Source organism: Pan troglodytes, chromosome 1, assembly GCF_028858775.2.
Source record: "Pan troglodytes isolate AG18354 chromosome 1, NHGRI_mPanTro3-v2.0_pri, whole genome shotgun sequence".
Lineage (NCBI taxonomy): Eukaryota > Metazoa > Chordata > Mammalia > Primates > Hominidae > Pan > Pan troglodytes.
This window is the reverse complement of record NC_072398.2, coordinates 9,969,895-9,991,403: the sequence shown is the minus strand read 5'-3', so window position 1 is coordinate 9,991,403 and position 21,509 is coordinate 9,969,895. Positions and strand designations below refer to the sequence as shown.

General features: G+C 36.6%; 2 long non-coding RNA genes across 2 annotated transcripts in view; one reads left to right on the top strand and one right to left on the bottom strand.

Moving 5' to 3' along the window:
• The window catches only part of LOC107974295 (uncharacterized), an 80,446-nt gene that overhangs the window by 15,249 nt on the left and 43,688 nt on the right, over positions 1–21,509 (bottom strand). The window lies entirely within an intron of this gene.
• Positions 407–21,385, top strand: LOC104004799 (uncharacterized). Its single transcript, XR_677847.4, has 3 exons — positions 407–478; positions 17,754–17,809; positions 21,296–21,385. It is a non-coding gene; the product is annotated as an uncharacterized LOC104004799 (long non-coding RNA).

Here is a 21,509-nt window from a genome sequence, read left to right as displayed (position 1 = left end):
TCTCTGAACAATTTCACTTATTACTAATTTAATGCCTGATATTTCAAAATGGTTTAAATCACTGAATTTTTGACAAAGGGGAAGCAAGCGAAAGATCCAGGTAATGCTTTGGAAAGGGCTCTTTGCTGCTTTGGTACAATATAACAGGAATAAAATTGCCTCACTAGAAAATACCTTCGGCTACAAACTTGAGGAAAGGATAAGGGCAGGAAATACATTGAGAAATAATAATGTTTTAAGATGTTTTATTAGTTGTGCTTTCATCGCTTTTTGAACCTCAAATATCAAAGAACTACTTAAGTGATTATATCACAAATCACCAATCAGAAGCAGCAAAATAGGGACGTGGAATATTAGAATAGGAAAGAACCTTAAGCATTATTCAGAATAACTGCTTCATTTTACAGGAGAGCAAACCAAAGTCCATCGAGGCTAAGAATGTCCCATGAAGCCACAAAGTATGCTCAAATTTCCCCAGGTAATTAAAATTAAAGTAAGTTGTCTGAGTCTTGAGTATATCTTATCAGTATTTCACAAGTAAAAAAATATAAATCTATCTTTATTCATTACAGATTAAGAAACCAAGTGTCAGATCTAGTAAAGGACTTATTTAGAACCACATATAAGTTAACATCTTGATTTCCAGCCCAGGTCAATTCCCATTGCACAATGCTAGTATGTCTTAACTGATTAAGAATAAAATGTTAAAGATTTTATTTTTTAATCAAAAATAAACTTGGTTATAATCTCTACTGGTCGTGGTCACAGAGTACTGAAAGGTAAACAATTCCAAAAATGTTAGATATTTCTTAGAAGTCACTTTCAGCATCCTATCATAGGATTGGTTTGAATTTCCTCAGTATTACCACATAGTAAAATACATTTTTCTCTACAATAGCATCCATTCAGGATTTTCTTTGTTTATGAAGATACAAATTAATGTATACATTTTATAATTTTCCTTGTGAAATGATATAGCAGTATATTTGTGTCCATTTTATATTTGTAAAGACCGAAATTTTAGATATCTATAATTCCCTTTTAATTCTTATGACCAGTTGGTTATTTTATTATATTTATTATATTTATCACCCATCAAAGTCATTGAAAGCCCTTATTCTGGGTTGTTTTCATATTTTCTTATATTTTACAGATCAACCTGATTTTTTTAACCAAGAACTTTTATCTTTATAATCTTTATAAGTATTTGAATAGTTTTATATACTTCAATATATCTTATTGCATGAGAGTACAGCAGCCTCAACACTTATTAGAATATACTGAAATATATATTAATATTTATAATATTTATATATTATACAATATTTAAAATATTTAATGTAGACTAATATATAATACTTAAATGGAATATTTTAAATACTTAATGTGTATTTAAGTATAGTCTGATAAGTGTTGGGGCTACTATAAACATTAAGGTAAATATATTGTACAAATTTATATCATATTAAATATATTTCATATATATCAAAATATTATATATAACATAAATATTATGTTATATATATTTAAGTATATTCTGATAAATGTTGGTGCTACTCTGCCATCATATTTGAGAGTCTCATATAATCTAACCTTTGTGTTTTGTCAAATTAATAATAATTGTCTAAAATCTTATGCTTATTTTGTTGGGGATTGTGATAAATATATAAAGAAATATGAGAGTTGAAATATTAAAATATCTTTTTTTCATTAGGTCAAATATTATGTCTCTGCATGTAATTGCCTCCTTTAATATTCCTAAAAACTATCATTTCATATATTTAAATACATTTGTGAGCAAAGTTAACTATTCAGTATTTAATTTTTTATTATTAAAAAGAAATTGTTTTTTGGTTGAAATTTATACCCAGTCATGGGAGGATTAAGGGAATGCCATGAATGCATACTTCAATATTTTATAATTATATATATCATATGTGACATGTACAGAATTATATGCATATAAATATTTAATTATCACTGCCTTTAGGGAGAAAGTCCAGTGATTAATCAAAACCTTACACTTAGGAGGTAAAAATAGAAACAAAAACAGATGGATTCGACTTTAACTTTGTTTATTGCTATCGAATTTCCTATTACGGCACCATGCTTATTAGTAGAAAATATAAACATTGGAAGTGTATTACATTTCTTCAGCTCAACATCTTCAGTAAAAGGAAAATAATGCCACCCAGCATGCAGAATTAATGGCTGGCTTTTCTTCATTTAACTTTCTATATTGAGATTCATTCATAGTGTTTTATACACACATTTTTATTCATTTTTATTGTGATGTAATGTTTTGTTTTATGGATGTACAAGAATGTATTTATCCCTTCTGATGCTGGTGGACTACTTGATGATTTTTAGTTTGAAGCTATTTTGATGATGCTGCAGTGAACGTGTTTATATGTTCCAACTCTGCAAATATACACATTTTACTCAAGAGTAGTATTGCTGAATCTTAGGTTAGGCATATGTTCAGCTTTATTATACACATACTGCCAAGCAATGTTCTAAAAAGGTTTAACAGTTTTATTACACAAATAATGATATTCCACATCCTTATCAATACTACAACCCGCATAAAATTATTTTTTTATGGTGTGATAAGAGTCAAAGTTAATTGTGTTTATTTTTTTCATATAGATACCCAACTGACACGGCATCATTTTATGAAAACAGTAGTTTTCCCTTTCCGTAGTGCATGATTTTCATAAATCACGTGTCTAAATGTGTTGGGAACTGATGTTGAACTCTCTGTTATATTCTATTGGTCTGTTTGCCTGTTAACATTGTATTAGCATACCTTTGTAGTGACTATTGTTTTTTGTTAGCGTAAGTTCTCAAAATTTACTTTTCAAAATTATATTGGCTATTTTATGTATTCATATTTATAATTAAATTATCAAATGCCTCTCATTCTCTGATGCCATTTTAATTGCAATTGAACTAACCCTACATACAGCTCAATTAGAAAGAATCAGCAAATTTGTAATATAGATTCCATTAACATTGTCAATTAATCTGATTATTTAAATCTTAATTTCTCGAAATTACATTTTATGGTTTTTCCAATACATGTCTGTGGGAAGCAGAATTTAATGACTTTTTTCCTTGTATGATTTCCATCGCTTGAATGTGGGAAGAATCTGTATATATGACAAAATGTCACTTCCGTGGTCATGTCGTATTGCATGACAAAAGGAATTTTGTAGACACAATTAAGATTCCAAATCAGCTGGTATTAACATAAGGAGATCATCAACTGAGACTGACCTAATGACATCAGATCTTTAAATCTGGATCTAGCAGTCAGAGAAGGAGAGAGTCAAAGATTCAAAGCATGAGAAAGATTAAACATATCATTGCTGGCTTCAAGTTTGAGCAGTGCTATGTGGCAAGATAAATACATGGCCTAGGAGCTGAAAATAGCCTTTGGCCATTTTCCAGCAATGAAATGGGAATCTCAATCCTGCAACCAAAATGAACTGAATTTTGCCAACAAGAATGAACATCGAAGTGGATGCTTCCCCAGTGCTTCCAGACAAAAATCCCACCTGACTGACATCTTGATTTTGGCCTTCTTAGGACTATCAGTAAAGAAACTAGCTGTATGTACCAGCTTTCCATAGAACTGTAAACAAATACTTTTGTATTGTTTTCAGTTAATAAGTTTGTGGTAATTTGTATGCAACCATAGAAAACGAACACAGGGCTTTTGAACATTTTATTGAGATTTATTGCTAGCTATTTTACGTTGTTGATGATATGGTAAATGGTATCATGTTTTTAAAACTTTGTTTTGGGGTGTTCATTCCTGGAATCTAGAAATATAATGAGTTTTATGTAACTCTTCTATCTGTGACATTGTTAAAGTTAAATTTGCTTATGTATACTTACATGGATCATCTGTTCGTTTTTTAATTTTCTACCTACACAATAATGTCATTCATGAATAAGAACAAATTTGTCTCAAATTTGTATACTTTGTTGCATTATTGTCCTAAGCATGAACTAAAAATTGTTAATAGTGGGTCCTTGTCTCATGTTTTTATCTCAGGAAGTCAGTTTCAATATTTCAACATTAGTTTGCGGTTTACTGTAGGTTTTATGTTGAAATCTTCTATTGGAAGGACATTCTCTTCTATGTGTATTTTGGTAAGGATTTTTTCCTCAATTATAACTGAATGCTCAAATGTTCAAGTACCTTTTTCTACATTTATCTGAATGATCACACAAGTATCATTTTACTTTTAATGTGGTGCACTACATTGGCTGATTGTTGAAATGGTAAAGAAATCTTTAATTTCTGGGAAAAGAAAACCCACCTTGTTTTTGATATTGTATTGTGGATTCCCAAGACCAGGCTGAGGCTCAATGATTCGCTAAGAGGATCCTAGGATTCAGCATATAGTCATATTCAGGATCATGATTTATTAAAGTGAAAGGTTGCAATGCAAAATTAACAAAGGGTAAAGGTAAATGGGAAAAATTCTGGAGGAAAATAAGTGACAGCCTCCAAGAGTTTCAGTCCGAATATTTTCTACTAAGTTATCTTCCAGTTCATTAATCTTCTTTTCAACTACATGTAGTCTTCTAGTTAACTTTATTGTATTGCTAGTTTTAGTTATCACATTTCTCAGTTCCATATTTTCAATTTGATTTTCATAGATTGTATTCATTGCTAAAATTGTTCATGTTGTCATCTATTTTCTTGAAAATGTAATTACAGTCATTTTTAAATCCATATCCAAAAATTCCATAACCTGAATCTCACAATTTTTCTCTTGATTTTTGGTCCTTAGGGTCTTGTCTTCTCATGTGACTGGTAATTAGTCATTCAATGCTCAATATTTTGCAGAAACTAGTGTAGTGAAAATTTTAAATTCTCTGTGAGATTGAGGGCTATTTCATTTTCAACTTTGCACTTAATCTTAAGATAAAGCACTTAGGTGGGTTGATTCTTAGAGGAAAATTCTGGATTGGATATCAAAAAGTAGGTTTTTATTTCCATTTTTTTTTTGTCTTCTTATTCCCACTGGACTTTAGAAATCTCGATTTAGTTTCTCAACCTCTTATTTGTCATTCTTTTTTGGCTTCTTGGAATTTTGGTAGCCACTTACAAGCTTGAAAAATGTCTTAATGGAAAAAGCATTGCTGGATGTCAGGAACACCACTCTAGGATTTACAGTTCTTTAGGATCTTGTACCCTTCAGTCCTCAAAGCATTGGTAACCCTCTGATGCCTTTGGACAATTTTTGTATTTTACCCAGGTTTTAGAGTTGTTCTCAAAAGGGGAGCTTTTCTAATGTAAGCTAATTCCCATATCCAAAATTACAATTATCCACTATAAACTGTCCCATTTCTTTCCAGAAACTCTTCCTACCCTTGAGTAGTGGGTGTTTCCTATAATTCTCTCCCTGAGTTTTCTTGGCACAGTCTACATGATTTCCATGAGAGATTGTATTTGTCCCCAGAAATTTGATGAACCTCTATGCTTATAACTTTTCAATATCTGATTCAACTCCAAGCTTTTCTTGAATGCCAAACCTGTAGATTCTATTGCTTAGTGGAAAGTCTCCACTTGGACATACCAACCATGCCTCAAACATTACATATTTAGTTTTAGTATCATACTTTTGTCCTCTAAAATTACCCCTTCATCTAGAGATTTTATTTTTATGAGTGATACTAGAAGCCATCTAGTAACTAAAGCCTAAAATGTGCCCTAATTTATGTAGCCTCTTACATATAACTAATAACTGGTCACATATGTTCATCCTGTTGATAATATGCATACATGTCACCACTTCCTACTCCTGCTGATACCACCCTTATTTACACCCTTTTTATCTCATATCAGAATTATTTTGGTGATTTCTAAATGGTATGGTATCGTCACTTTTAGCCAGAAATGTGCAACAGAAATTACTTACAAAGCTTTTCTAAAAATGCAAGTGTCAGGTTTGACTTCGGACCAACTAAATCAGAATCTCCAAGAAAATAGTTGAGGTACATACAGTCTGAATTGCATCTGGTAATTTTACCAATATATTCTGTATATTGCTGCCAGGGTAATCTTTCTCAAGATTAAATGTGATCATGCCTTTGACCTACTGAAATTTCTTCAGATATCTCTATTACCCATGAAGAAAACAATCAGATGCTTTTGCATGTCCCCTATGTTCTTCACAATGTTCTATTTTACTTCAGTTTTGTTTTTTTTGTTTTGGAATTTTGTTTGTTCATTTCTTTAGCGCAATCAGAGCCTATACCCTAACTAGGACAACGATCATGTTTCTTTGCCTAGTCTTAGTGTCTCATAAACTCTATTCTCTGGCCATAACTGTTACTCATGTTTACGAGATTTAATTCAACTACAAAATCTTTTCTGAAGTTAGTAAATTTTTTCTCTAAAGGTCAACATAGTAAATATTTTAGTAATGATTTTTGCAAACTTGGTCACTGTCACAGTTACTCAACTCTGACATTGTTGCATGGACAGATGCATAGATAATACATGTTTGAATGGCTATGGCACTGTTCAAATAAAACTTTATTATAAAAACAGACAGCAGGAAACATTTTGCTCAAGGGTCATAGTTTGATGATGCCTGCTGTAGATAGATTTTTCCTCACTATACTTTGCACCTATCCAGCACTGCACTAGCATCTTTCACTGCATAATTTGTACTTTATTTTTATTTTATTTATATGTTGACCATTTATTAGACTGTGGACTTTCGGATAGCAAGAAAATTTTCTTGTTTATCTATGAATATGCCTAATACACAGCATGATAGTGGATGAATAAATAGTGCAACTTTCATTCAAAAGAAAAAGCCCAATACTTGCATTTTGAGCAGAAATTCTAGAGGTTAATAAAAACATAATTATCTTAAAGTTTTATGAAATGCAATTATATAAATAGAACTTATTTTAAAGTAGTATTCATAAAGTAGTAAGGTAGAGATGAAGAAAAGCACATATGAATACCAAGAGACTTTGCGAACACAGAAATAAAAAACAAATATGTGTTCACAAAATCAGCATTATTTCTTTATTCCAAAAATTAAGACTCTCTATTATACAGCCCACGAAGATATTAAGCAGAGGCCAATGAACTTTTAGCCATGAGATCAAGGACTGTTTTCTTTACATGCTGTTTAATTATCGTACATAGTGGAATGCCTGGAAAAACACAAGTTTGATGTACTTAAGAAAGAAAGAAAGAGAAAGAGAAAGAAAGAGGAAAAGAAAGAAAAAATATTTTCTTTTCTTTATCTAATCTACCATTGATGGACACATGGGTTGATTTCATGTCTTTGCCTTTGTGAGTTACACAGCAATGAATGTATAAGTGCATGTTCCTTTTGGTAGAATGATATTTTCGTTGTTGTTGTTGTGGGGGGTATATATCCAGTAATGGGATTGCTGGCTGGAATGGTAGTTCTGTTTTAAGTCCTTTGTGAAATCACCAAACTGCTTTCCACAGTGGCTTGACTAATTTACATTCCCACCAACAGCACATGATCATTCATTCCCTTTTCTTTGCAGCCTCGCCAGCCTCTGTTGTTTTTTGACTTTTTGATAATAGTCATTCTGACTGGTGTTAGATGCTATCTCATTGTGGTTTTGATTTGCATTTCTCTGATGATTAGTAATGCTGAGCATTTTTTCATATGCTTGTTGGCCACTTGTACGTCTTCTTTTAAGAAGTGTCACTTCATGTCCTTTGCCCATTTTTAATGGAATTATTTGTGTTTTGCTTGTTGATTTATGTTACACCGTGGAATGCTATGCAGCCATAAAAAAGACTAAAATCATGTCCTTTGCAGCAAGATGGATGGATCTGGAGACCATAATCCTCAACAAATTAATGCAGGAATAGAAAACCAAATACTGCATGTTCTCACTTATAAGTGGGAGCTAAGCATTGAGCACACATAGACATAAATATGAAAACAATAGACTGTGCACTACTAGAGGGTGAAAGGAGGGGTTGGGTTAAAAATCTACCTATCAAGTATTATGCTTACTACCAGAGTGACAGGCTCCATTCTCCAAAGCTCAGCGGAATGCAATATTCCCATGCAACAAATCTGCATATATACCCCTTGTATCTAAAATAAAAGTTGAAATTTAAACTCATATATATACATACATATATATACAGTTATGTATATGTATATATAGTTTAATATATATACACAGACATATATATATACAGACACACATATATATAGTTTAATATATATATATACACACACACATATATATGTGTATATATATTTATTTATCTTTTCTGGCTAGACTACATCAGTTTTGTAGATATTCAGCCTTTTACAAAAATGTGTAAACTTCTATCTTAAAGCACTGGAGAACTTTATTTTACAAGCTCCCTGTCCCCTTCAAAGAAGATTTGGAGACATTCTTTTAGTTTCTCATTTTCCCAGTACGCTTCAATAGTTCCTCATGAAGTTAACAACAGGATCCCCCAATTCATTAAGAGAACACACCAGCTTCACTTTAGAAAATTCGTATTCTACATTACCAGCTCACCAATTCAGATCCTACCCTTTGGATATATTTCTTGCTCTTTATGATAACCACTTGTTTTATGAGACTTTGATTGTTATCTTTTAGAGGAATTTTAGATATTTCCCCTTTCTCCCTCTCCCCCCACCCCCAGGACTACAGCTCTATTAAGATTCATGTTTGTTTATCCCACACATATATATTGGATGTATTTTGCCTAGTTATAGTTACAAGTACAGGCAAATTGGGAGCAAAATGAACATAGTCTCTACTCTCATGGAGCCCATTTACTAGAGAGGAGAAGTTGGATGCATTAATTTATTTATTCAAATCTCTATTCACATGGGAACACTTGGACTGAGCAAATGCTGTGCTGGGGCAGAGGCTGCACGTGTTCCCTGGCTAAATGATGCTTACAGCCCTGTTTGGCAGTCAGGTATCACGAGGAAAAATTGTAACCCAATTTAGCAGAAGCAATATGCAGATATTTTGAGTGATGTGGGTTCATAATGAAAGGGCATTTAAGTAGAAATGACGATAATGTTAAGGATTGTCAAAGTACAATGTGGCTTGAGACTTAAAGAATGATTGATTAGGTGCCATCAGGGTGAGTGAGAGAAAAGTCTTGGTAAGAAACATTTTCTTATAAACTAACACATGGGGCTGAAGAAACAATACTAGCAGAAGGTGAAGCTAGAGATGTGTATTAAACTAAACAACCAGGACGTTAACTGAGTGCTTTGTAAAAAATGTTCCTCATACTAGGTAAATTGTTAAGAAACAAATGCTCCTGTGTCACAGAAATACCTAATAGTGGCTGGGCATGGTGGCTCTAAGGGAGGAGACCACCCCTCATATTGTCTTATGTCCAATTTCTGCCTCCAAAGTAAGAAGAAGTAAAAACTAAAAGGCAGAAATGGAATCCACAAGCAGACAGCCTGGCGCCACACCCTGGGCCTGGTAGTTAAAGATCAACCCCTGACCTAACTGGTTATTTGCATAAAAAAGCACTGTGAAGATCCCCGTCCTATTCTGTTCTGTTCTAATTACAGGTGTATGCAACCCCCAGTCACGTACCCGCTGCTTGCTCAATCGATCATGACCCTCTCACGTGGACCCCCTTAGAGTTGTGAGCCCTTAAAATGGACAGGATTGCTCACTCCAGGAGCTCGGCTCTTGAGACAGGAGTCTTGCCGATGCTCCCGGCCAAATAAACCCCTTCCTTCTTTAACTTGGTGTTTGAGGGGTTTTGTCTGCGGCTCTTCCTGCTACAGCTCATGCCCATAATCCCAGCACTTTGGGAGGCTGAGGTGGGAGGATCACCTGAGGTCAGGAGTTGGAGACCAGCCTGGCCAACGCAGTGAAACCCTGTCTCTACTAAAAATACGAAAATTAGCCAGGTGTGGTGACATGCACCTGTAATCCCAGCTACTCGAGAGGCTGAGGCATGAGAAATGCTTGAAACTGGGAGGTGGAGGTTACAGTGAGCTGAGATTGTGCCACTACAATCCAGCCTGGGTGATAGAGTGAGACCCTGTCTCAAAAAAGAAAAGAAAAAATTAAAGAAATACCTAATAGCTTCTAAAAACTTGTGATTATCCTTTAAGTATGAAAAAGTTATTGCTGAAAACAACTTCCTAGCCAGGGACTAAATTTCTCATCCTCCCTTGCATGTAAGTAGTACTATGTGACTAGTCCTCACTCACAATTATTAGTTGAAGTGATGTGGATGACTTCTAGGCTAAGAGAGTTAGGACGTGAGTGTGCATTCCTCATCTCTTAATCCCCACCTGCAGATGCGGAGTACTTGTGAGCCCTGGAGATGAGAAATTATAGGATGGGAGGCGCTTATATTCCTGAGTCACCACATAGAGGAGAGCTGCATTGACAACCATGGTTGTTGCTGTTGCTAGGTGGTATCTTAACAATTATGTTATTTGGTAATCTACATAATACTGTATACAAGCTAACAAAAGATGTATAGTTAGCTGCCTAATAAATAAATAGAAATATGTCAATTGGCTCTGCATTCATATCATTGCATTTTCCTTATCAGGAATTTATTTTTTATATAAAACTATGCTCTAAAACTAGAGTTCTTAATTACAGTAAAAACATTTTTATCTTTTCCCTCCACTTTTTCTATGTACTGCAATGACCAGTACTGCTTCCCTAAATGAAGTAATCCGTCTCTTGGGGATCCATGACTTTTACTAACTATCTCTTACTCAAAAAAATGTAACATTCTTACACAAGTGACTTGGATTATGGCATAAATTGAAAAGATTGCTTTTTTTTTCTTTCAAGAAAACAATTTGTCTTTCTTAATGATTGTCAGAATTTTGTAGATCCATGTGAATGTGAGCACCATACGTGTTAGGTCAAGAGGGGTTGCTTTGTACATCTCCAAATCGTCATTCCTTATGGCCTAATGAAGGAAATCTTGGAAATGGGGATGAAAAAGCAATGTTCAGACAAGGAAGCCCAAGTACCTAATAAATATGAAGAGCCTCAATCTCACCTGTTGTCAGTTTTTGAACAAACTAAAGCAGAAATGCAATGAATGCTACAAATAACAAATAGGCATAAGTGTTGAAAGCCTCATCATACCAAAGGTTGACACTTGTGTAAGAATATGGAAATTCTTTGATAATTCTGATGGAAGTATACATTAGTTCAACCACTTTGGAAAGGAATTTTCTCTCTCTTTTTTTTTTTTTTTTTTTTTTTTGTTTTGAGATGAAGTCTCGCTTCGTCGCCGAGGCTGGAGTGTAGTGGCGCGATCTCAGCTCACTGCAACCTCTGCCTCCCAGGTTCAAGCCATTCTCCTGCCTCAGCCTCCTGAGTAGCTGGGACTACTGGCACCCGCCACCACGCCCAGCTGATTTTTGTATTTTTTTTTTTAGTAGAGACAGAGTTTCACCGTGTTAGCCAGGATGGTCTTGATCTCCTAACCTTGTGATCCACCCGCCTTGGCCTCCCAAAGTGCTGGGATTACAGATGTGAGCCACCGCACCCAGCCTGGAGAGCAATTTTCTAATATCAGGTCAAAATAATAAAGATGTGAACATCCTAAGTTGCAGAAGTTCCACTTCTAAGTATCTACACTATAGAAACACACACATAAATGGAGAGAAGCAGGTAAAATAATGTGCACCAGGATGCCGTTGGAAAGGAAGAAAAGAAGGAGGGAAGGAAGGAAGGAAAGAAGGAAGGAAGGGAGGGAGGGAGGGAGGGAGGGAAAAAGATAACATAAAATTTAATCAATAAGGAATTGGGTAATTTAATTATAATGTATTTACAAAGGGACCGCTAAGCAGTAATATATAGTAAATTAACATATATATTCTCTTCTGTAAAGTAACATATATGTTCTCTTACATAAAACAGCAAAAATACTATATATTTATTATGAATACCTACATATGTAGTAAAGGTATGAAAACACAAATGGAATAAATAATAAGCAAATTTAGCTTGTGGATTATATATCTAGGAAGGAATAAAGGAGAATATAATTGTGCAGTTGGCTTCTCTTTCATCTGTATAATGGTTAATCTTAAGTGTCAACTTGGTTGGGTTCAAGGGCTACACCATCATTATAAAGGAATACCCATTACTTCTCAGTATATTTGTGAGGGTGTTTCAAGAAATTCACATTTGAATCAGTAGACAGAGTCAAGAAGACCCCCCCTTGCCAGTTTGGGCAGGCATCATCCAATCTGTCAAGGGCCCAGATAAAATGAAAAGGTGGAATAAGGGCAGCTCTCTCTCTCATCTGGAGCCAGGACATCCATCTTTTCCTGCTGTCAAACACTGGAGCTCCTGGTTCCCTGGCCTTCTAATTTGGGGACTTACAGCATCCTGAAGCCACATCCAAGTTCTCAGGCTTTCTTCCTTGGACTGAGGTTTGCACCATTGGATTTCCTGGTTCTCAGGGAGGCAGATTCAAATTGAATTACTCCAGTGGCTTCCCCAGTTCTCCGGCTGTTGACGGCCTATCATGAGACTTCTTGACCTTCATGATCATCTGAGCCAATTCCCATAACAAATCCTCTCATATATCTGTATCAATATCAGTCTAGTTGTGTATCCATATCCTATTGGCTCTGCATTTTTAAAGAACCACAATTAATACAATCTATTTTTTTAAATTTCTTTTTTTTTTCTTTTTTTTAATTTTGAGATGGAGTTTTGCTCTTGTTGCCCAGGCTGGAGTGCAATGGCTCAATCTCGGCTCACTGCAACCTCTGCCTCCTGGATTCAAGCGATACTCCTGCCTCAGCCTCTTGAGTAGCTGGGATTACAGGCACGTGCCACCACGCCCAGCTAATTTTGTATTTTTAGTAGAGACAGGGCTTCTGTGTGTTGGTCAGGCTGATCTCAAACTCCCGACCTCAGGTGATCCACCCACCTCAGTTTCCCAAAGTGCTAGGATTACTGGCGTGAGCCACTGTGCCCAGCAAAAAAAAATTCCTTTAAAAAATAGTACATATTTCTGAGGTGCATTGGTAAAACATTAACATGTTTAAAATCTCAATGTGAAGTACATGGAGACATTATACAATTTTCTGTTTCTTTGTGTTTGCCTGTGTCACTTAGTAATACAGCTCTACATTTTAAAGATTCATGGCAGGGCACATTCTGTAAGACAGGTCTTCATTTTTAATCTCAATCACTGTTTAAACTTCTGTGAGGCTTCCTTCCAGCTGACACCCAAATCAACAATGGTACCCATTCAGAAACCACTTGAATAATAAGGACCCATAAGCTCCACAAGATCTTCAAGGTCAAGGATTGTGTCCTCATTATCTCTATGTATGTAGTACCTAACTTAATGTAGCAGCTCAGTGAACAATTTGTCCAAGTGAACTCATCTGTGGCTGGCAAACTCATCCCAGGTATAGACAGTGATGAGCTGGTTAGGTCTATCTTATTTCCATTTTTTTTTTTAACAGTTTCACAACATCCAGTGTTATTATCTACCTCTGGTAAGTGGCAACCATGGAATTGTGAGCAACTAAAAGGCACGTATGTTCAAATTATCTATCCACTTCCTGACATGATAAACTACATAGACATATGCCTTACTAATGACAAAATATACATCACCCGGTTGTTCTTTTGCTTAATGACAAACTCCTTACTGAGAGTTCATTAAGTCTTCTATCTGTGACTAGCTAGAAGACAGCTCTCACACTGGGATGGGGCCTGGCTGACTTTGCTTTGCTTTGCCCTCTGGTTGGGTTCCGTGCTTGTCTTGGCAGGTCATTGCCTATTCATGTAGAAATTTCTGTAAAGATGAACTGGCTGCAGAGATGCTGCAGGCTTTTAGGGCTTCAAATTACAAGGCTTTCTGCTTAAAATGCTGTTGCTTCTATTCTTCTGCCACCTCTCTAACTCCTCTCCCACACAACCCACCTCACAAGTTATACAGACTACTTAGAATCCCCTGACACGCTGTATTGTTTCTTGACTCTGTGCCTTGGCACAGGCTGTTTCCTATGCCAGGAATATCATTCTCTGTTCCTTGTCTATCTGGCAAGCATCTACGTCCACCTGGCAAGGCCCTACTCAGACATCACTCCTTGTCTCATAACATCCCTGAATTTTGCAATCCAGATTTATACGGACCTAAAACAAGAAAGGACAAAATCCAGTCACCAAGTTCTGAAATTTAATATTTTCCACAATATGCCCAACATGTTCACTATCATCCGTTTGTTCACTTAAAATGTATTGAGGCTGGGCACAGTGTCTCACACCTGTAATCCCAGCACTTTGGGAGGCCAAGGCAGGCGGATGACTTGAGGTCAGGAGTTCACGACTAGCCTAGCCAATATGGCAAAACTCTGTCTCTACTAAAAATACAAAAATTAGCCAGGCATGGTGGCACAGGCCTATAGTCCCAGCTACTCGGGAGGCTGAGGTGGAAAAATCACTTGTACCTAGGAGGCGGAGGGTGCAGTGAGCCAAGATTGCACCACTGCACTCCAGCCTGGATGACAGAGTGAGATTCTGTCTCAATAAATAAATAAATTGTATTGAATGTTTACTAAATTTAAGAAATATACAAGGTGCTATGGTTTGGATATTTGCCTCCCCAAACCTCATGTTGAAAATTGATCCCAATGTTGGAGGTGGAGCCTAACGGGAGGTGATTGGGTCACGGAGGTGGATCCATCATGAAAAGATCAATGCCCTACCTTGGGAGGGGGATGATTGCATTCTCCTCTTCAAGAGCTGGTTATTAAAAAGAGCCTGACTTCTCCCTGCCCTCTCTTGCTGCCTCTCTCTATATATGATTTCTGCACAGGCCAGCCCCCCTTCACTTTTTGCTGTGAAAGGAAGAAGCCTGAGACCCTCCCCAGAAACTGGGCAGCTGCTGGTGCCATGCTTCTGTACAGCCTGCACAATTGTCATCCAAATACACTTCTTTTCTTTATAAACTACCCAGCCTCAGATATTCCTTTATTCAAACAAACTGGACTAAGACAGAAAATTGGTACAGTGAAGTAGAATGCTGCTAAAATGATAACTAAATATGTGGAAGCAGCTTTGGAACTAAGTAATGGCAAGAGGTTGGAAGAGTTTGGAGGGCTCAGAAAAAGATAAAAGGATGAAGGAAGGTTTGGGCCTTCTTCAAGATTGGTTAAGTGATTGTGAACAAAATGTTTATAGAAATATAGACAATAAAGGCCCTGCTGTCAGGTCTCAGCTGGAAATGAGGAAATTATTGGGAACCTGAGCAAAGGTCACCCTTGTTACACCTTAGAAAAGAATTGGCTGCATTGTGTCCATGCCCTAGGACTTTGAGAAAGGTCAAAATTAAGAGTGATAATCTAGAGGTAAAAATTTCCAAGCATAAAGCATTCAAGAAGTGGCATGGCTACTTGTAATTGCTTACTCTGAATCATCTGAATTAATGGAGCAAAGGAATGGCCTAAAGATGGAATTGATAACTAAAAGGGAAGCAGTGCATTCAAATTTCAAAAATTTGCAACCTGATCATGAGATAGAATAGGAAAGAGCATTTTTAGAAGAATAATTCAAAGGTAAAGCTGAGAGACCCTTTGTTAAAGACATTAGCACAGGTAAAAGGAGCCAGGTACTAATAAACAGGACTGTGAGGAAATGGCCCCAAAGGCATTTTAGAAATCTTTGAAGCAGTCCCTCCTATTATAGCCCCAGAGGCCTAGGACAACAGAATGACAGAATGGTTTCAGGGGAGGGGGTGGGGGGACTGCTGCCCTACAAGGTCTCAACTCTATCTATGACTGAAACAGCCCCAGATACTGCTCAGACCTTGACCATAGAGAGTGCAAACCATAAGCCTTAGTAATGTCCACATAGTATTAAGCCTGCAAGCACAAAGAATGCAAGAATGGTGAAGCTTGGTAGCTTCCAACTGGATTTCAGATGATATATTGGAAAGCCTGGGAGCACAGACAGAAAACTGCCACAGAGGCAGAGCCACCACAGAGAGTCCCCACTGGGGCAATACCTAATGGAGAGGTGAGAGCAAGACTGCCACGAAGACTCTAGAATTATAGAGCCACTGGCAGCATGCAACCTTCTCCTGGAAAGGCTACAGGCATTCAACTGCAACCCACAAGGGCAGCCACATGGGCTGTACCTAGCAAAACCATGAGTACAGAGCTGTCCAAAGCCTCAGGAGCTCACCCTCACAGCAGTGTGCCCAGGACATAGGACATGGAGGCAAGGAGATTATTTTGGAGCTTTAAGATTTAATGTCTATGCTGCTGGGTTTTAGACTCATGTGGGGCCTATTACCCCTTTCTTTTGACCTATGTTTCTTTTGACCTATGTTTCTTTTGAATGTTTACGCAATGCCGGTATCACCATTGTATCTTGGAAGTAAATAACTTATTATGATGATTATTTTTTTTACAGTCTTGCAGCTGAAAGGAATTTACCTTGAGTCTCAGATGAAACTTTGAACTTTGAATTTTTAAGTTTCTGCAGAAACAAGCTAAGACTGTTGGGACTATCGGGAAGGAATGTTTTGTAATGCGAGAAGGACATGCTTTTGGGGGGCCACATGTAGAATGATATGGCTTGGATGTTTGTCCACCAAAACCTCATATTAAAATTTGATCCCCCTGTTGTAGGTGCCCTCCCTCCAGGAGAGGGTGAGTCAGTTATCCATTAGTTTTTATGAGAATTGATTTTTAAAAAGACCTGGCATCTCCCCATTCTCTCTCTTGCTTTCTCTCCCATCACATGATCTTTCCACACACTGGCTCAACTTCGCCTTCTGCCATGAATACAAGGAACTTGAGGCCCTCACTAGAAGCTGGACAGATGCTGGGACCATGCATCTTGTACAGCCTGCACAACCATGAGCCAAATAAACATCTTCCCTTTATAAATTTCCTAGCCTCAGGTATTCCTTGACAGCAACACAAAATGAATTAATACACAAGGTATTAAAGATAAAAGGATGTCTAAGACACAAAGTTTGCTCATAAAGAGTTTATTGGATAGTGGGAAAGACCAAAATGCAACCCACAAAACCAAACATGTATAGTATAATATGCTAATACATATATGTTCACATAAAAATGTAGAAGTCATTAGCTAGGTGGCTAATAACATCAGGGAATGCCAGATAAAGTGGGTAAAATGCATATTAAGAGAAAGATTGAGAGGAAGTTTACCATCCACAACACACATACAGGCAGGCCCACCCATAAGAGTGCTCACAACTTAGCTTTTACACATGATTCCATATACATGGCTCTATTCTAAGTAAAATATAGAAAGTAGAAGCATCATGGACAATGACTACTTGGTTTATTTCATTTTGTACATGTGACACTAAGTGAACAAAAAGTCCAGAGGTGACCAGATCAATGTGGCAAGGACATGCAAACGATCAAAATCTAACATTAGTATATGCACATAAATCTAGAGTATAAGTTCTCTGAGAGAAGGAATTGTTTTATATTTTGTCCACATAGAAGAAATGTTAAATTTTCAATAGCGTGAATTTCTAACATCTAAAATGGTGCCTAATATAAAAAGTGGTACTCAGTAAATATTTATGGAAAATATGTATACATGAATAAATATACCCAGTAGAAAATAAAAGAAACAAAAGTAAATATCACCATCCAAATAATTTAAGGTCAATAGTTTCAGTTTCTCTTTGGCAAAATCTTTAACTTGCTTATCTTTCTTTCTTTTAGTTGTGTTCAAGAGTCGGAATGCCAAACCTGAAGGAATCCTAGCACCTGCCTTATCTGTAAGTTTGCCTTAACTGATTCACAACTCTGAGGGAGGAATACTCAACCAGATCAGCTTGCATTCATGGCAGAAGGCAAAGTTGAGCCACTGTGTGCAAAGATCACATGATGGGAGAGAAAGCAAGAGAGAGAAGGGGGAGATGCCAGGTCTTTTTAAAAATCAGCTCTCATGAAAACTAATGGAGAACTGACTCACCTTCTCCTGGAGGGAGGGCATGAATCTAATCATGAGGGATCCATCCTCATGACCCAAACATGGATCACGTAGGTGGGATCCATGTTTGGGTCTTGAGGATGGATCCCTCATGATTAGAGAGCTGTCAAGGGGTTGGATTTGGAATGTATTTTGAAGGTATAGCCTCATGGCTGTAATCCCAGCATTTCAGGAGGCAGAGGTGGGCAGATTATTTGAGGTCAGGAATTTGAGACCAGCCTGGTCAATGTGGCAAAACACCGTCTCTACTAAAAATACAAAAATTAGCTGGGCTTGTGATGGGCACCTGTGATCCCAGCTACTCCGCAGGCTGAGGCAGGAGAATTGCTTGAAGCCGTGAGACGGAGGTTACAGTGAGCTGAGATCATGCCACTGCACTCCAGCCTGGGCAACAGAGTGGGACTCGGTCTCAAAAAAAAGAAAGTATAGCATATAGGGTTTCTTGATGGATTTTGATGTGAGCACTGAGGGAAAGAGAACAATAAAGAATGACTTTTATGAGACAGGAAGAGTGGGGGGTACAAAATAAAATTCTCTTTTAGACATAATAAGTTTGAAATTAACATTAAGTTGAAAGGTCATATAGGCAATTGGATAAATGTGCCTTAAGTTCCAGTCAAAGTCAAAGCTGAAGATTTAAGCTTTGACTTATTAATGCTATAAATAATGTAAATAATGTACATTGACTATAACAGGCAATGATCAATTTATTAATATGTCTCCTGACCTGCAGAAAGCAGTCAGACTTTTTTTCCAAGACCAAGTATACTAATACAACTGAAAGAGATTTTTGTGAGAGCTAATTTATTTGATTCCACCTTAACATTCCAATCATGCCTTGCAGTATATTGAAGGCTGCAAGATGATCAAATTTAAATAGTGCAATATAGGATTTCATATTTACTTCACACTTTTGAACAACGTTTTATTGAATAACAAATTAATAATATTGTACTCCAATATTGAAAATTTATTGATGCTTATCTGCCCAAAACATCTTCCCTCGTGGGAGGACTCAAGTGATCTATAGACTTGCTTATACAGAGATAGGGAAAAAAAGAATCCTTCAACAGCCATTTTCTCACTGCTCTAGGAGATCCTCTGCTCTTCCCTTCCTTTTAGCCAAAGCTAAAGAAATGGAGTGAAAAAAGATTGAATTTATTCAGTGTCATCTCAAGCTGGCTGAGAGAGTATCTCTCCGTGGCATGGCTGCAAAATGACACAGGAAAGCTGCTCAGTCTCATTAACTTTACAAGCCAATCTGCTATTAGCATCTGGTGGTAAATTTGCCAATAATGAAAAAGGCTGGGATATACCTCCTGGAATCATAGTTTTACACATTTTGAATATTCAGTATGATCTTTCCTGCATTTCTGATCATCTGCCAAATTCTAATTTTTTAGGAATAGCAAGGAATGTTGTTGGGAGGAAGATTGACAGGAGATACAAGCCTGGATTTTGTTTTTTGTTATTTTATTTTATTTTATTTTATTTACAGCATTGTTCTAGTGCACTAGAGTATTTACCTCAATTTCCTTACTTATAACAAGAAATACCCAGTGACTGATCAGCCTCACTAAGCCAAACTGTGTACTGGAAATTTCAGGTTTTCTACACATCAAAACCAGCCATATGCTTAGGCCCATTGAAAGATACATTATCCTAACTCTAGACGAACTTCTCTCCATTTTGAAAGCCAATTTCTTTTCTTTTCTTTTTTTTTTTTTTTTTTTGAAATGGAGTCTCGCTCTGTCACCCAGGCTGGAGTGCAATGGTACAATCTCGGCTCACTACAACCTCCGCCTCCCGGGTTCAAGCAATTATCCTGCCTCAGCCTCCCGAGTAGCTGGGATTACAGGCACCCACCATCATGTCTGACTAATTTTTGTATTTTTGTAGAGACGGGGTTTCACCTTGTTGGCCAGGCTGGTCTCGAACCAGGAGTTCAAGACCAGCCTGGCCAGCAAGGTGAAACCTCATCTCTAATAAAAATACAAAAATTAGCCGAGTGTGTTGGCAAGTGCCTGTAATCCCAGCTATTCAGGATGCTGAGGTATGAGAATCTCTTGCACCTGGGAGGTAGAGGTTGCAGTGAAAGGAGATCGCGCCACTGCACTCCAGCCTAGGCGACAGAGAGAGACTCCATCTCAAAAAACACAAAAATAAATAAAAGTAGTTTTCAATTTTGCAATTTGACCACAGAAACCTGCATTTAAAATATAATTGTCTAGTTTTTACCAATATTACCATGAGCCAAGACCAACTAAATTACCACAGAGGAGACTGAGATGAATTCAGGCACAAGATTTAAGTTCCATATAGACGTGAGAAACTAATGTCAAAGAGTACTAACGTGTCAGTAGGAATTTTTAGCAACATAGGTCAAGCTGCCTTATCCAAGTTATTCTTGGCAAGTACCATAATTTCTAAATTAAATACAATGCTGAGGTCAACATGTGTAAATCAGAAATGATGTTTTTACATAGAAAAATGATTCCATACTCACAGTGCTTTTGTTAGAATTTGACTTTGTATTTTCATGCCTCCAATACACTCTAGGAGCTCTGTTTTCTACTTGTCCCAAGATTAAGGCATATCATGAAAATAAAAGCTAGACACAATCTTAGAAACCACATCCATTGATATCATTCATCCGGGTTTGTTTTGAGTTGACACTGAATAATAAATCTTATTCTCAAAACCACAACCAAATACACCTACTGAGAAGAATAAATATGTTAATACTTCCTAATACTTAAAAATACTTTCAAAATACATCACATCACCTATTCCTTTCAATATACCTTTGGGGACATTATTGACAACTTTAAAGATGAGATTAAATGAGATTACACACATTGTAAATGGCAAGGAAGAAAAGACTCAAATCCAGATCTTATCATACAGCTGTTTCCACCATGAAGCATCTATCACTGCAAGACAGACTTTTTTATAAACTGTGATGATGTTACTCACCATCCTTGAAATCAATGCTTTGAGTGGTTTAGTTAATGTGGATGTATAGACAATCTTCTACTGTCTTGCTCAGATGTCTTACCCTGCCCCCTTGCAACCAACAATACAAGTAAGAAAAAAGAGGCTAATGCTATTGGCACAAAGTATAGCCATGTAATTTAAAAATCCAACTGATATTTTAAGACTGAAAAATTTATAAAAATTTGTGATGAAAGAATCTTAATCCACACACCTAAGATGTTGTTTGCCAAAATTTGAAATATAATGCTGATATTTTTATAATGTATTCCCCTAGGGTGAAATTCTGAATATAAGAAGAATGCCCACCCAGGAAATGTATATATCAGATGGAAACTGAAGATGAAATAGAACACAGATAACTGAAAATACAGAACTCTTTCACTACAAAGTGCTGTATCTTATGAGTCCATTCAAATACTAAAGATTTGCTATTAGTTGAATCAGCTAAAGGACTTTTCCAAAACTATGAACCGTATAAAAATATGTGC